The sequence below is a fragment of the Vombatus ursinus genome, unplaced genomic scaffold, assembly GCF_900497805.2.
Source record: "Vombatus ursinus unplaced genomic scaffold, bare-nosed wombat genome assembly UNPS02014818.1, whole genome shotgun sequence".
NCBI classification, from domain to species: Eukaryota; Metazoa; Chordata; class Mammalia; order Diprotodontia; family Vombatidae; genus Vombatus; species Vombatus ursinus.
Window position 1 is genome coordinate 54,538,019 of NW_020954596.1, and position 17,921 is coordinate 54,555,939.

At 34.1% G+C, this 17,921-nt stretch overlaps 1 non-coding gene and 1 pseudogene across 1 annotated transcript; both read right to left on the minus strand.

Moving 5' to 3' along the window:
• Positions 1-17,921, minus strand: part of LOC114023810 — a 128,027-nt pseudogene that overhangs the window by 105,999 nt on the left and 4,107 nt on the right.
• LOC114023907 lies at positions 14,672-14,774 on the minus strand. The gene has a single exon (XR_003566852.1). It is a non-coding gene; the product is annotated as a U6 spliceosomal RNA (small nuclear RNA).

A 17,921-nucleotide genomic window follows, 5' to 3' on the forward strand; every position in this document is an offset into this window, starting at 1 on the left:
TATATATATATATAGAGAGAGAGAGAGAGAGAGACAGAGAGAGAGAGACAGAGAGAGACAGAGAGAGACAGAGAGACAGAGACAGAGAGAGTCAGAGAGAGAGAGACAGAGAGAGACAGGGACAGAAACTGAGACAGAGACAGAGACTGAAACAGAGAGACAGAGACAGAGAGAGACAAGACAGAGACTAAGGGCACAGGGTGAGTTGAATATGAAGGGATGATATCTAAAAAATAAAATTAAGGAGTGAGAGAGGATTATACTGAGAAATGGAGAAAAGGAGAGGTAAAATGGGGTAAATTATCACACACAAAAGTGACAAGAAAAATCTTTTACAATGGAGGGGAAGAAGGGGGACGTAAGAGGGAATGAGTGAATCTTACTCCCATCAGATTTGGCTTAATGACAGAGTAATGTACACACTCAGTTGAGTATGGAAATATATCTTATCCTACAGGAAAATAGAAAGGAAGGGGTTAAGAGAGTCCAAGATGATAGAAGGGAGGGCAGATTGGGGGAGGAGGTAATCAGAAGCAAAATCTTTTGAGGAGGGACAGGGTCAAAGGAGAGAATAGAATAAATGGGAAGCAGGATAGAATGGAGGGGAATACAGTTAGTTTTTCACAACATGACTATTATGGAATTATTTTGCAAGACTACACATGTATAACCTATATCAAATTTCTTACCCTCTCAATGAGGGTGGATGGGGAGGGAGGAAAGGAGAGAATTTGGAACTCAAAGTTTTAAAAACAAATGTTAAAAATTGTTTTTACATGCAACTAGGAAAGACAATATACAGACAAAGGGGTATGGAAATCTATCCTGGGGTAATTAGAATGTATGCCATCTTGGAGTGGGGGGAAGGAAGAGAAGAGGAGAAAATTTGGAACTCAAAATCTTGTGGAAATGAATGTTGAAAACTTAAAATAAATTAATTAATTAACAAAAACAGTTGATTTCCACTTAGTGTTTACTATGAGGAAGGAATGACATTTTACAATGACATTCATATACAGAAAAACAACGTTCTAATATAAAAGTAATGATACACAATTTCTACACATTCAGGCTACTTAAGAATACTCTGCAGAGTGCATGTTCAAGGTGGAGGCAGATGTTCATGATTAATGTAGAGTTGACTGTATTCAGTACTAGAGACTTTCTTTTGGTATTAGAAAGCCTGTCATAAAATGTGTAGCTAGGATGTTGTTGCATTGAATAACAATTTATGATCATGTTTTTGGAATAACTATTTTAAAAATCTACTCAAATTCTCTTTGGCTATTGACCTGTACTCGTACAAGTGTCTAGGTGAAGAAAGTGATGGTTAATGATTCTCAATGCAACAAGAACTATCTCCAAGGAAACTTGAAATATGTGTCACAAAAGCTATAGAGTGCCTGTGCAGAACAAATTTTACCAAAGTAAAGAAAGACTTTTATCATTCTTTATAATTACTGCCATGGCTACATGGGATATAATCTCTTGCTAATTTAGTTTTCTTTGTTGTCTTCTAAGTAATTTTCCCATCTGTTCCATCTAACCCATCTGTAGAGGGAGGGGAGAAGGGAGCCATGTTGATTCATGCATGTATTGATTCAAAGTAGTTTATTTTTAATATGCAACAAATTGGGAGGAACATTGGTCATTACTGTAATATTTTTATACAAGCACAATACTGAACACACAGGCAATTATTTGCTGATTTTGCCATTATGTTTGGATGGAGGGAACTAACTAGCAATAACATTTTGCACAGTTGGAATGCTACTTGGCCATTCTTCTCTTGCGTTCTGCATTTTATTGTAATTTCTTTCCCTTCTGAATTCTTTTACCTCTCTCTCTCTCTCTCTCTCTCTCTCTCTCTCTCTCTCTCTCTCTCTGTGTGTGTCTGTCTGTCTGTCTCTTTCTCTCACACACACACAGAGGCATACACATACACAGGATTAAAATATGTTTGCTATTTGTACCCATTTGAGTAGCATTTAGGGTATTTATATTCTTAGTTGTCAAAATTATGTTTTGAAAACTGGCAAATCTTACATATTACAAAATTTCATATCTATCATCTTGTAATTGATGTTTATTTGAGTTACCTAACTTGGAAGAGAGAGAAAAAACCTTGGGATGAGGGACAATATGTCAAAGACTATCACATGAAGGACTTGTTTTGCTCAGCTGTAGAGGGAAAAACTAAGAGTCATGGGTGGAAGTTGAAGAGAAGCAGAATTAGGCTTGATATAAATAGGAAAAAAAACATCATTCTATTAGAGCTATTCAAAATGTAATCCATTGCTTCTAAGAGTAATAAGTCATAATTCTTCCTAATAAGAATTCTTCACACACAGTTTGGATTTCCACATCTTGGGCATGATATTGAAGAGATTTTTTTTTTTTAATACAGGTTGTAGTAGATGGCCTCTGATGTCCATCCAGTCATGAGATTTGGTGATACTTTTCATTTCTTCCTTATACAAGCACTAGGTGGAACTGGCAAGTAAGGCAGTCTAAGCCAACATTCAACCTCTGGGGCCCTAAATTCAATTGACTCCCTCCATTCTCCCTTTGCATGGACAGAACTTCCCCAGCAACTTACTCCCTTTGTGGGGTGTGATTTTCCCCTCCAAACCTGTGTACACACTGACTTCTAGAGAAAAAGGCAAGAAAAAAAAGATTGGCCCTTTCACTAGCTATCATCTTGAAATTACTGATAGTAGCTTCTCATCTTGGTTTTCTATGCTGAATGATAATCCACACCACCTTCTCTCATAAATTCTCATTTCTATTAATTGTGCGACTCTAATCCCCTGGACAGTCTGCACCAGGAAAATCCTTTTCCTTTCCCATCTCAATTCATCCTATTCCTTTGCAATTTCCCAGCACACATTAAAGTAAATGGAAGTGGCTCAGATGCAACACCTATGTGGTTCCAATTTAGTTTTAAATGTATAATAATGACAACAATGCTATTCAAAGATATAACAGTTCTAGATGATGGTTGCTCAGTATGTATCCAAGAGTAATTTTTCACTCACATTGTATCTTTCCCTATTGGAATGGGTAAAAGCAGAAAGTAGGTAAAAGCCAATAAGAGAGAAGTTGGTCTTTACTTCAGGAGAATACATGAACTCATGTAGTCTTATGGAATAGCTCTCTTTGTGTGACACGCACATTAACCTGATATATAATGCCAATCCTTGTAACATCCCTTTTGCATTTACTTAGGGTTCCTCCTGCCTGGATCAGGGATAGATCTAGGCCAATTAACTACCTCAGAAGCATGCTGGCATGTGTTTAAAAACAAACCTGCAGATGGTACCAGCCAGCCTTCTCACACAATTTCCTGCTCCTGCTAATCTATAAGGCTGAAAGAGTTTTGATGTAGCTGTAAAAGCGCATCATTCCTAATAATAGTATTTCTAAGCATTTTAAGGTTTACAAAGCACTTTCCTTACATTATCTCATTTGATTCTCACAATGTCACTGTGAAGTTAGCATCCTTATTATCCTCATTTTATAGATGAGGGAGCTGAGATGATATGAAAGTAAATGACTTGTCCAGGGTCACACAACTTGCAAGGTTCTGAGGCGGGATATGAACTCCAGACTTTCTGACTCAAAGTCTAAAACTTGTCACTGCCTAGCTACTCCAGCTAGAGAAAAAAAAAAAAAACTCAGAACACAAGCTCTTTTGAAAGCGGCCAGTGGTATTATATTTTCACATAAAGAAGAATGTGCATACTAAATAATTTAGGATCCTTGATGGGAATTACTATACCTGAAATATGGCTTTTCCTGGAGTTTGGTATATTCCTTCTGGAGTGATAGGACCATTAGCATTTTAAAGACCCTGATTTAAAGCTGCTGTATGTTCATCTAGGGCCTTATAAAGAGACATCTAGTACCCTCGGAAGACTGCAGCTAAAGACTGCTTAGTGCTTCACCAGCATGTGCATTCTTGGAAGCTTCCCGACTTGAGGTCCCTATGTTCCCTTTGTAGCTCTATTATCATTGGTAGTACCAGAGGGACCATACAGTACTGGTGGTGTTGTTTCTTTGAGCTGATTAATGTCCTATTAGAAGGATTTCATTGGACAAATTTCGGAGAATGTAGGAAATGCCTTCCAAGCAATTTCTTCACAGGTAGTGTTTGGGTCCACTCAGCACAGATGAGTGAGCCAAATAATTGTGTCCCTAAATAGTACAAATACTGGTTATATTCAGCAATCTGAATTCAGCTGGTGGGAATTGGTTACGCAGAATTTTCTCTTCTATCTGACAACAATGTTGACTGTAGCAGATGGGAGCACTAAGTTCTGTTGACTATGGCTGACTGCATCTTGGAGCTCCTCTTTTCTAAGAGAAAAGTGAAGTTCACAAAACTTTTAAATTTATTTCCTAGAGCCTGGATGAGAGAGAATAGAATTTATCTGTAACTCCCATCTATATTATGAATGTAACTAATAAAAAATTTGCTTGCAATAACTTGTCTCTATCACCTGTATTTTCAGCCCTAGCTGATCAGAGGGCAAAGTGTACCAAAGGCATTTGTATTTTTATAGGACTCTCCACAGTGGGTACCACCACCAACCTGTACCTGAGAATCCATTAAAAAAAAAAAAGGACATGCAATTTTTGCTTCAAGACTCTTTCCAAAGGAAAATCCACTACTTCCTGAAGTAGATGATTCCACTTTCAGATAGGTGTAAGTTTAAGGAAGTCTTTTTTTTTTCTTCTGTTGAGCTAAAATCAACCTCATCAAGAGTCAAAGCTTTTAATTCTATTCTTTGGGGACAGATAGAACAAATAAAATGCTTCTATTACATGCTAGAACTTCAGAAATGTGAAGACAGCTAACTTTGTCCTTCTACCATTCCTACCACCACTCAAATCTTCTTTACCCTAGGTTAAGCATCTCCATTTTCTTCAGCTTAATATGCCAGCTTTAAGAGATGGAATAGCATAGGAGATAGAGAGCTGAACTTGAAGCCAGGGAGAACTGTATTCACATCTTGCTTCTGACACATGTAGGTTTGTAATACTCTGAATGAGTCATTTAACTGATCAATACTCTAGGCCAGAGGCGTTAAATGCTTGGTTCTTTGGGCCCACAGTACTCCTGAATGCAACCAAACCAGATTAAAATGTAATTGGGAAGTATTTAACAAAAATACAATAAAACATAGGTGATGTCAACATGTGGTTTTTAAAGTCAATATGCTGCCCTACAGGACATATATATATATATATATATATATATATACTTTATATAGTGTGTAGAGGCCCTGTTTCTATTTGAATTTGATGCTCCCCCCAAACAACTCTCTAAGGGTATAGGTTGTGAATCAGATATCCCACAGGTGGACATTATGGCTCTCAATGCCTCTTAAAATATCAATGGCTTTTTTTCAGCTGCCATTTTGTATTATTGAGTCATACTAAGGCTTCAGTTCACTAAAATCTCTACATCTTTTTTTCAGAAAACCTCCATCTTCATATGGTTACAAAGCTAGCTCTTTTTTAATCCCAGAGTAAAATATTACATTTATTTACATTGTATTTCATCTTGTTTGACTTTGGACCTTAATAGGCTAAAAATTTTAGTCTACTGAGAATTGCATCTATTTGACTAGTTTCAGTGATTCTTCTTGATTTCATCTCGTTTCATTGTCACTTCCTTATATAATGGGGGTACTGACATGTACTCAATTAGTGTTGTATCTCTATTATCATCATTAATGTGAATAAATCTATATAGAAATTCCAGATGATCTAATGCATTTTGCTTCTATCTATTATGTTTTCATCTTCCTTTACAAATTTTCTTAGGATGATCGGTCTTAGCTGAATCTCACACCACCTTTTCTATGAGTTAATTTTACCTTCACCCTCTTTTTTGCTTTTTTTTTTGAAAGAGTGATGCCATTACACTTTTCACAATCATCTGCAACATTTTGAAACATGCTCTCAATCAGCACTGTCCTCTGTCCCCTTTTTTTGACAGGAAATCAATTGATTGCTGCTGAGTCAATTTGGGGCCCATTTGGTCTCTTAACATGACTATTTCATAACCTATTCTAAGTAAGAGTGATAGTCATTATCTCATGTCCATTTCACATTTTTAATATTTAACAACTTATTTAAACAAGTAGGGTTAGAACTACTATAATTATATGTAGTGTTCTTACTTTACCTTTTTCATCTGTCCTCATTCTGACCATGATCTTTGTTCAAGTAATTTAATGATCTGACTGACCACAAGATGATTCTAAATTGACTTATTAACAACTTATTGAGAAGTTGTGTCCATTGAGTTATGTGATACAATCAATTTAATTTTCTTGCTGTTTCTTTCTTTGAAGACTATATTTAAGACACTCAAAATATGAGTTGGAAAGTACCTCAGTGGTGCTCTCATCTAAGTCATACATGAATAGAATCTCTACTTATACCATAGTCAACAAGTGGTCATCTAGACTCTGAATGCCTATTTCTAATAGAGGGAAAACAACATTTCTTGAGTTGGCCCATTTTACTTTTAGACACCTCTAAATGTTAGTAAACTTGTTTTTTTTTGTTTGTTTCTTTTTTTTTCTTTTCCAGAAAGCAAATTTAAATGGGCATCTTAACATGGGAATATTGAGCATTTTAAACATCATAAGCATTTTTCACCTTTTTATCCCAAGTCAAACTTATCAGCAAAGTTTCTTCTGTCTTCACCAATGTCCACTTTTATATTGGAGTCACTAATTATTGAAGGATTTGTGAATTTAGTTTCAGGAAATCTTATTGGATTCTTTGTAGAATTGTCTATTTCATGTGTTATAACAGCTCTTGGTGTACAAGCTCTAATTATATTCAACATGGTACAATCATGAGATCGGCAATGTAGGATAACTAAATGTCCTGTAAAATCATGCTTTATTTTGCTATAGGTACGCAATTAAGTTAACTCTGCCAATTTTGTTATTCCCTGGTGTGGGGAGAGTTTGTGTGTTGTTGTCCTTTAAGTTAAATGCAACTTTTTCATGGTTGTAATTATAGGAATGGTATTGATATGGATTGGAATTAGGTACTTCAGTTAAGTTCTTTACTCATTTCTTCTTAGCAAAGATTGGGTATTTCTAGCACCAAGAGTTATGTTAATGTTTGTTTATGCCATCAAAATTGTGTTTTGTACCCTACATTTCCCATTTTTATGTAGCAAAAGAGGTAATATTTTTATTTTTTATAGATATACCTAAAATAATGCATTTTAAACTTTTTCCCCTGGTTGCTCAGAATATTGCTGATGTTGCTGTTTGCATTAGGTATCAGACAATATAAAGAAACATAAACATAAAAAAGAAACAATACTATTGTGTTTTGTTTTGTTTGATATCCTGGAAGATTTTATGCATGACCAAAGGTTTATATTTAATAATTTTGTTTTCATTAAATTCAATGTATGTAAACAAACTTTAGGTTCAGAATACTCCTATTTCAAATTTCTAGCATATTTAATACTTCAGTTTTTAAAATGTTCTCTCTTAAATACTCTCATTTGTGTCTAAAAGAACCAATGATGTCCTACAAATCCTTTGGCTGATTGAAAATTATCTTTCTTTTTTTCCCCTGCCACCTAATCCTGTATCAGATACAGACTAATAAATTTTAAACCGACATTTTGAGAAGTCTTATCCAATAACATGACATGCCCCAGGACTTTCCTGAGCTTAGAGCTTCCCAGGAACATTTCTACTTTATTATGCATCCCCTATCTTGCCAGAAATGGGAGTTTACATTTTTGACAAGTGAACTGCTCAGTTGGTCTGAGTTATGATAGAATAAACGAAAGTAGAGCCTTCAGACTGAATCAGTGTTTGTGAGATCACACCTTCCTTGAGTTCTTGAAGGGAAAGGACTCTGTCATTTTGTTCTTTGAGATCTTCCTTTCATTTCCCAACAAGTTTCCTATTCATTATTGTGAAGGTAGTTGATGTTCAGTTATATATAGAAAGATGAATAATTGTCAGCTTATCTCGGATGTTGTTTTCTATTTTTTTCTTTATTAATTAGAAAGGAGTAATGGCTAGAAAATGATAAATAATGGATGGGGAATTAATTTCTTGAATATTAGCACTGAGTATCAAAATTTCTAGTTATTTTCCTTACTTTTCAAAATTAGGCTTTGAATTTTAATTCATTGTTGTACTGAGTGACAGAGATTCCAGTAATTTTTCCTAACAGTCTCAGAAGGAAAGCATCACTTTTTCCAGACTGGTGAATACACTGGCTTTTAACATCAAGGATTCAAAAGAGTGAGTTTGAAGCATGGGTATGCATGCCAAATAACAACTTAAAGTGGTGGATGTCTCCATTATTTAGAAAATGGACAAATAATGTATGAAAAAGTAGACATCTTGAAGTACTTTTGTCTTTTTCAGCCCTCTCACCATTGAAAAAATATTCCTTGTCAATCTTACTAGGAAACAACTGCATGGTGTCAGAACTACTTGGCATGTGCATTTTGTTGCCATACCAGTGATTTTTTTTTGCGTTTGCTTTTAGGCTGGAAGGTCCAATATTGCCCTTTGAAAATATGTTACCCTTTGAGAACCTACAAAAATTTCTACTTCAGTAATATCAACTCAACATCTTGAACTGCCTCAACTTTCATTGAATTTGTCAGCTCAAATAGAAAGCAAATTTCAATCCATAAGAAAATTATCTCAAGCTCTTCATTTGGTGGCTACAGCTGCTATTGTCAGTCAATATCAGTATTCTGAATGTCACTACCCAACAAAGACAGTGATTTTTGAAAAGTTTATCAAATTCAGCAACCTAATATAATTAGTTCATTATATTATTGGCTTGACTAAAATTTGTTTTGTGTTTTTATTTGCTTTCCCCTTGTCAATCAGTTAATTCTTTTCTTGGGCTTTACTTTTTTTTTTTCAACTAAATTATGGACTTTTTTTGTTATCCTTTGGAATAGGGAAAAAAAACACAGCTTTCTCTCTGGGGAATTAAGAATTGTTATCAAGGATTAGGCCATTAGAATTACTAGCTATAATCCTAATAAAGTAATAAGATTAAATTTTAGATTCAGAATTTGGATGAAGTTTATATGAATATGAAAGAAAAAAGATAGATAGAGGAATGTGAAAGCAATGTGCTGGCCAGTGGTAAAATGAAGGATGAATATAACTAAAGGTTGGTAGGGGATCTTAAACTCTCAGAGCATGATGTATTAGAAAGATTAGATTTAGAATCACAAGACCTATGCTAAAGTTTGGGATATGGCACTTTAAGCTGTTTTAATTCTCTGGGTCTCAATTTTCTTCAATCTGTGAAGTGAGAAATTTAGCATAGCTGGTATCCAGAGTCACATTCCACCTCAAATTCCTATGATAAAGTTTAGTTTAATTCAAAAATATTTCCATATTTATTATGCGGTAGGAATACGCATACCACATATTACATATGCAAAATTATGCATAATTTGACATAAAAGGCATAACATTAGAAATATATGACAGGAAAGGGGAGAAGGGTTGGGCCAATTATGTAGTGAGAGGGAGAGATGGTTGATGGACAAACCCCTGCTCTATTGCTATTCTTTAAATGACAGAAGAATAACAGGAAAACTCCCACTGTGCTGAGCAGAACCATTTTCCCTTCTCCCTGTGATGGATTTAAAGGAAGGCATAAATGAGAGTGGTAAAAGAGCAAGCATGGATGTGTTGGCATCTGAATCATTAAAGAAAATACACACATTGATGAGATCAGAGATCTGCTGAAGTTAGGGATACACTGAACCCCCTGGCCCTCCACTAGAAACAGAAACCCTCCAATTTGACATTTCTCTATTAACCATTCTCTGGGTCTTTTAATTCAACCAGTTCTATATGCATCTTCCTCCATTACCACCTTGCCCACAACTCTCAATTTCTTCCTCAGAGATATCTGATGAAATATATATATATATATATAACTCTGTATGACAGGGGCTATTTCCTTTTTGTCTTTGTATCACCAACACCTTTTTGCATAGCCCAGCACATAGAAGATAAGTATTAAATGTTGGTGGAATGATTGAGAAATTGTCAAATGCTTTGCTGAATTCTAAGTAGCCTTTATCTATGACAATTCTTTAATCTATCAGGCTAATAACCTCTACAAAAAATAAATAAAAGTGTAGTTTTACATGACCTGCTATTGATGAATCCATGCTGACTTATAGTTATTACTACTTCTGTCTAAAAGCTGATGAACCATCCTTATATCCTAGAATTTTGCAGGAATTGAAGGTAAACATATCAGCCTATAGTTTGAAATATTGACCTTCTTCTATTCTTTGAAAATTAGAACAACATTTGCCCATTTCCAGTTTTGTTGTTCATGCTTTTAAGGGGTAAATGGGAAGGTGGGGAAATATGGTATTTAAAACTTAGTTTTTATGATTAGCTCATGATTGCATTGAATATATAGTGTTACATAAATGTTAGTTATCATTGCTACTATTATTCATAGTACTTTTCATAGTACATGGGACATAGAAAATACTTAACAAATGCTTGTTAACTTGTTTATAATATACTATAGGCTATGAAACCAACAGGAAAAAAAATCCATGATGAATTCTAAAAGCTGATCACAAAACTGACTCTGATACAAGATGTAGTGATAGTAGAGGACTTAAATTATTTTGACATTTTCAGGAGATCTTTCTTCTTAAAAAACAAAGAAGCAGATATATTCTTGACTTATTTTTGGTATATTTAAGAGATTAATTCTAGATGATGGAGAGAAGCCAGGAGGTTGCCTGAGCTTTCCCCAGGTTCCCTCATAAACGATGTTAAATCAAACCTCTAAACAGTTTCTGGAGCAACAGAACCTACAAAAAGACAGAGTGGAAAAATTTTCCAGTGTAAGATAACTTAGAAGGATTTTAGGAAAGGTCTGTCTCACTTGGATAGAAGGGGAGGCCAGCCTAGCACAGACAGTGTGTGGGTAAGCCAACGGGAGTCTCTTAGCCACAGCACAGATCAGCAACCAAGGCCCCTCAGTCCTGGCACATCAGGCCAGTTGTAAGGCCTCCAACCCCAGTACAGAAGGCAAGTTACTACCCTGGAAACCAGGCAGCAACATCCATGACTAGGTCAGGCTACCCCAATGTAAAGAGCAAGCCATCAGCACCCGAGGCCCCAGCACACAAAGCCAGTGACCAGGACTATGGTTCCCAGCAAAAGATCTAAAATTATATTATAAAGCAACAGTTATTAAAACTATTTAGTACTAACTGAAAAATAGAGTGGTGGATTAATGGAATAGGTTATATATATAAGACACAATAGTCAATGACTATAGTACTATACTATTTGATAAACCCAAAGACACCAACTTCTGGAATAAGAACTCACTAATTGACAGAAGTTACTGGGAAAACTGGAAATAGAATGGCAGAAACTAGGCATAGACCAGCATCTAACAGTGTATACCAAGAAAAAGCCACAATGGGTAAATGTTTTAGACATAAATGGTGATACCATAAAAAAATTCAGAGAGCAAGGAATAGTTTACCTGTCAGATCAATAGAGAAGGGAAGAATTTATGATCAAACAAGAGATAGAGAATATTATAAAATGCAAAATGGATAATTTTGATTACATTACATTAAAAAGATTTTTTTTTCACAAAGCCAGTGTAACCAAGAATAGAAGGAAAGCAGAAAGCTGGGAGATATAAATATATATATATAATATGTTTTATAATATTACATATATTTTATATTTATATATATTATATTATATACATTTTTACTGCCAGTTTTTCTGATAAAGGCTTCATTTCTAAAATATATAGAGAACTGAGTCATATTTATATAAATACAAGTCATTCCCCAATTGATAAATGGTCAAAGGATATAAACAGGCAATTTTCAGAGAAAGAAATTAAAGCTATAGTCACATGAAAAAATGCCCTAAATTTAAATAACTCTGAGATACCACCTCACACCTATCAGATTGGCTACTATGATGAAAAAGGAAAACGATAAATGTTGGAGAGGATGTGGGAAAACTGGGACACTAATGCAGTGTTGGTGGAGTTGTGAACTGATCCAACCACTCTGGAGAGCAATTTGGAACTATATTACTGTATCACAACAAGAGCATTAAAAAATGAAAAAAGAGCTCACATGTACAAAATATTAATAGCAGCTCTTTTTGTGATGGCAAAGAATTGTAAATTGAGGGGATTCCAATCAATTGGGAAATGACTGAACAAGTTGTGACATATGAATGTGATGGAATACTATTGCGCTACAAAAAATGATGAGCAGGCAGAGTTCAGAAAAACCTGGAAAGTCTTACATAAACTGATGCTGAGTGAAGCAAGCAGAACCAGAAAGAACATTGTACATAGTAATAGCAGCATTGTGTGATGGTCAATATCGATAGACATAGCTCTTCTCAGCAATGCAATGATCTAAGACAATTCCAAAAGACTCATGATAGAAAAAACTATCCACATCCAGAGAAAGAACTAAAAAGTCTGAATGCAGATCAAAGCATACTAATTTTCTTTTTTGTTTATCTTTCTTGTCTTTTTTTTCATTTATAACATGACTAATTTGGAAATATGTTTAATATGATTGTACATGTATAGTCTATTTGTTATCTTGGGAATGGAGGAGAGGAGGGAATGGTGGAGAAAAAATTTGTAACTCAAAATCTTATAAAAGTGAATGTTGAAAACTCTCTTTACATGTAATTGAAAAAAATACTATTAAATGGGAAAAAAAAGATTAATTCTAAGCTGCTTCTGCTTGCATTCTTTGTTCTAACACGAATCATCAAAAGTGGGGAGTGGTCATTAGTTTTGACAAGTTTCAGGAGGCTCCTTGTCCTTTCTCAAAACATTAAGCAAGAAGACCATCTCACTCCTTTCACAATAGAGGTCTAAGGTTAGTGAGTATTAGGTATCTTCAGTATCAATAAAGATACAATTTCATAGCTCTGAATCCCATAATGCATATCATGGCATGAGATCATCCTTTAGCACAGGCAAAGGAGAAAACAGTTTGCAATTTTAGGGGCTCTGAATTTCACCTTGCTTAAAACAATCTTTATTGATCTGCCATTTTTTTTGTCTTAAGGCATGAAAAAATTCTATGAAATATGTGAATTGCACTAGATGTGGATATTTAGAATAAATAGAATAAATTAAGCTCTTTACTCACATTATCATAAGCTAGTGTGTCAGATTACCATTGCATGGTGAAACATTTAGTCAGTTGTTGAAGATAACTGGAGCATAAGATGCTTCAATGAGTCAAATATGGTTCCAGTCAGCAAAAGAATTCATGAGGTTTTTGGAAGGTTTATGGTCTTTAAATAAGAAAATTGGAAAGTTTAAAGGGATACAGAGCATTGCTGAAGAAAAATGAAAGGCAGGGTGGTGTTTGGTCATGAGAGTTCATACTGGAATTTGATTTCTGACTTTGAAACCAGTTGAATGATTAAGCAAGTTACTTAAGATTTGGTGCCACAGTTTATTCTGTGAAAAAATAGAAAAGAAAAAAAATATTTCAGTGCTAATATCTAGAAGTTCTTTTTTGTATGAATTTATTTTGATTTATCAACAATCACTTCCATAAGCTTTTGAGTTTCAAATTTTTCTCCACCTCCCTCCCCAAGACAGCACACAGTCTGATATAAGCTATACATATATATTCCTATTAACCATATTTTCACATTAGTGATGTTATAAGGGAGAATTAGAACCAATAAGAGGAATCACTAGAAAGAGGAAATAAAACACAACAGAAGAAAAAAATAACAAATAGTATGCTTCGATCTGCATTCGAATTCTGTAGTTCTTTCTTTGGATGTGGATAGCATTTTCCATCATGCTACCTTTAGAGATGTCTTAGATCCTTGCATTGCTGAAAAGGGCTAAGTCTATCAATGTTAGACATCACACAACATGGCTGTTATTGTGTACAATGTTTTCCTGGTTATGCTCACTTCACTTAGCATCAGTCTATACAAGTCTTTCCAGATTTTTCTGAAGTTTGCCTGCTCATAATTCCTTATAGTACAATAGCATTCCATTACATTCATATACCACAACTTGTTCAGCCATTCCCCAATTGATAGGTATCCTCTCAATTTCCAATTATTTGCCACCACAAAAAGAACTACTATAAATAATTTCGTACATGTGGTTCCTTTTCCCATTTGTATGGTCTCTTTGGGATATAGCCCTAGGAGTGCTATTACTGAGTCAAAGGGTATGCACATTTTTATAACCCTTTGGGCATAGTTTCAAATTGCTCTCCAAAAATGGTCGGATCATTTCACAACTCCACCAATAATGCCTTAGTGTTCCAATTTTCCCACATCTTCTCCAACATTTATCATTTTTCTGTTTTGTCATGTTGGACAATCTGATAAGTGTGATGTGGTACCTCAGAGTTGTTTTGATTGCATTTCTCTAATCAATAGTGACTTAGAGCACTTTTTCATATGACTATAGATGGCTTTAATTTCTTCATCTGAGAACTGCCTACTCATATCCTTTGACCATTTATCAATTGAGGAATGACTTGTATTCTTATAAATTTGACTTAATTTTCTATATATTTTAGAAATGAGGCCCTTATCTGAAACATTGGTTGTAAAAAAAATATAGACCCTTCACAAATTTGCATGTCATCCTTGTGGAGGGGCAATGCTAATCTTCTCTATATTGTTCCAATTTTAATACATGTGCTGCTGAAGCAGGCAATCAAAGTTGTTTTCAGGGTCAAATAAGAGATTACATTGAAAACACAATGAATATAAGGAACTATGAATGTAACCAACTATTGTTACTTCCCAGTTTTTCTTGCCTGTCCTGAAGCATCTAGATATAACTATTATGACTTGTAGGCCTCTCAAGGAGACCATTAGCTCCCACAAAGCTTTGCTGGGCAAAGGCCCAGAAAATGTCACTAGATATCAAAATTCAATTCAACTTCTGTATGCATACTGGAGTTCAGGAATTTTAGGACTATTTCCCAATACCTACTTTACCTAAGAGATTTTTTCTTATGTATGATCAACATTGGAGATCAATCCAAGACACATATATGTCTTCAAAATTATTAAAAACTAGGCTGTCAGTTTTTACTTCTGTGAAATACTGACCCTCAGAAATTGCCATAGAGCTTGATCATTTGCCTTAATGATGTTTATGAGATTGCCATAGTCCTCCTTGTTGAATATTTTTATATCTCCAACTTTTATTCTGTTCCTAACTACTTTTCTGAGTGGAAATGACCCTAATGATGAAGAGTAATGGTTAAGGAAATCAGTGGGAAAATGAAGATGCATTTGCAAAGGCAAAGCAGACTATAAAACTGAGTAATTATCTTGTGAATTCAAAGTAGACAGCTGAAGCATCATTTAAAACAAATTAACTACTTTTAAAAATCACCAACAGTAATTTATAATCAACCAAATGATTCATATGACATTACACTATAAAGTTTTCTGGGGTTTTGCCTGATTCTGAGAAGTAAATTGCTATACTATGATAGTATAACATTCTCTTCTTTACATTCGAGCTACAAGGACCTCAAGAGATCATTTGGTCTAACCTCATGCTTTTAACATAGTATTATGATTCTCCTTTAACAGATAGTGCCCTTTCTAAAAGTAAGGCCTATTAGGATTGTGACCTCATATCACCAGGGATAAAACAAAACACTGCCTTTTTTTCTAGATCTTTGGTACATTAAAATATTGCTGTGAATATTTATATGGATCCATTCCCTCTTTCTTGGATTTCTTGGAGGCATATGCCCAACACTTAGCAAATAGTAGATTTTTGTTTACTAATTCCCTAGAAATGGTATCATCAGGTCAAAGTTTATACAGTAGTAACTGTTGAGAAGTTTTCCAATTGCTTTCTAGAAGAGCTAGATCAATTTACAGCTCCAACAGAGCATTAGACTATCTATCCTACCATAGTTTTATTTTCTTTCTTTGTTATTATTACTGATCTGGTGGTTGAGAGGTGGACTTCAAGCTTGTTCTAATTTGTATTATTGTTATCAATTATCTGGATGATTTTATATGGTTGTTGAAAAATTATATTTTTAATTGCCTAATCACAACTTTTGACTGATAATCCATTAGGGATGGTTTTTGTTCTTAAATATTGGAATCAATTCCTCACATATCTTGGACATAATATTTTTTCATTGGGGTTTGCTGCTAAGATTTTTCCACTCAGTTAAATCTTTCTCTTCTAATTTTAATGGAATTGATTTTGTTTGGGGTGATTTTTTCTAGTTTATGTAATCAAAATTGTCTATTTTATCCTCTTTTTAGTTTCTCCTTTGGTCAATTACACTTCCCTTGTCAATAGCTGTGAAAGGTATCTCCTTCCTTATTGCTCAAATTGGTTAATGGCATTAAACATTATCTATAGGTCATATATCCATTTGAAGCTTATTGTAATATTTGGTGTGAGACAACTGTGACTAATATGGATTTTTTAACATGATAGCACATGTATACACTATATCAAATTGCCTACCGTTTTCAGAAGAGGGAAGGAGAGAGAAAAATTTGGAACTCAAAATTTTGTAAATATAAATGCTAAACAATTCTCTGGACATGTAACTGGGAAAAAATAAAATACTATTTTAAAAAATTTGGTATAAGATGTTGGTCTAACCTTCATATCTGCCAGGCTAATTTCCAAATTACCTCAGCAGTTTTTGTCAAATAATTAATGCTTACCCCTAATTTGATGTTATTAATACTCAGCTTTCACTGTTTGTTTTGGTATGTTGTGTATCTATTCTGTACCAGTACCAAAGAAATTTTATGACTATTGCTTTCTGGCATAGTTTGAGATCTGATGCTATTTTACCATTTTCTCCCTCCTTTTTTTTTTCATTATTTCCTTTGAGATTATTGACCCTTTGTTCCTTCAGATGAATTTTGTTTTTTGCTTTCAGTTCTATAAAGTGACCCTTTGATATGCATGAAATTGAATTTATGAATTAATTTGGGTTTTGTCATTTTTATTATTCTGGTACAGCTCACTCATGAGCAATTGTTACCTTTCTAATTATTTAGATTTCATTTTCTTGTTTCTTTTCTTCTTTCCTTTCCTCTCTCCTTCCTTTCCTTCTTCTTTCCTTCCTTTTTCCTTTCTTTCATTTTTCCTTTCTTTCTTCCCTCTCTTCCTCCCTCACTCTTGCTTCCTTATTGTATTTACATTCATATAGTTTCTATATTTGTCTTATTATGTAGACTTTCAAATACTTTATATACTCTATATTTATTCTGAATGGAATTTTTCTTTCTATCTCTCTCTTCTTCCTGGGTTTTATTAGTAACATAGAGGGGAAAAAATGATGCTTTTGTGGGTTTATTTCATATCCTATTACTTTTCTGATATTATAAATTATTTAGCTTAATTTTTGGGTAACTTTTAAGGTTCTCTATGTAGATTATCATGTGATCTACAAAAAAGGAATTCTCTTTATTTTCCTTTGCCTATGTGCATTCCTTCCATCTAATGTTTTGTCTTATTGCTATAGTCAGTCTTTTTTTGGAAATATATCAAATTTGTAGTGACTCTGTTTTACCCATGATCTCATACAATGTTTCTACTACTTCTCCATTTTGTATAACACTAGCTCTTGAATTTAGTTAAATATTTTAACCACATTAGGGCAAATTTGTTGTAATCTTTTTAAATGATTTTCAACAAAAAATGTATTTCTTATTCTACTAAAATCTCTTTTCTATCTATTGACATAATTATGTTATTTTTTGTAAACAAAATTATTTATTTACTTAGACTTTTCCTAATATGGAACCAACTCTCAATTCCAAATGTAAATCCAAAGTGGCCATAGTATTTTTTTT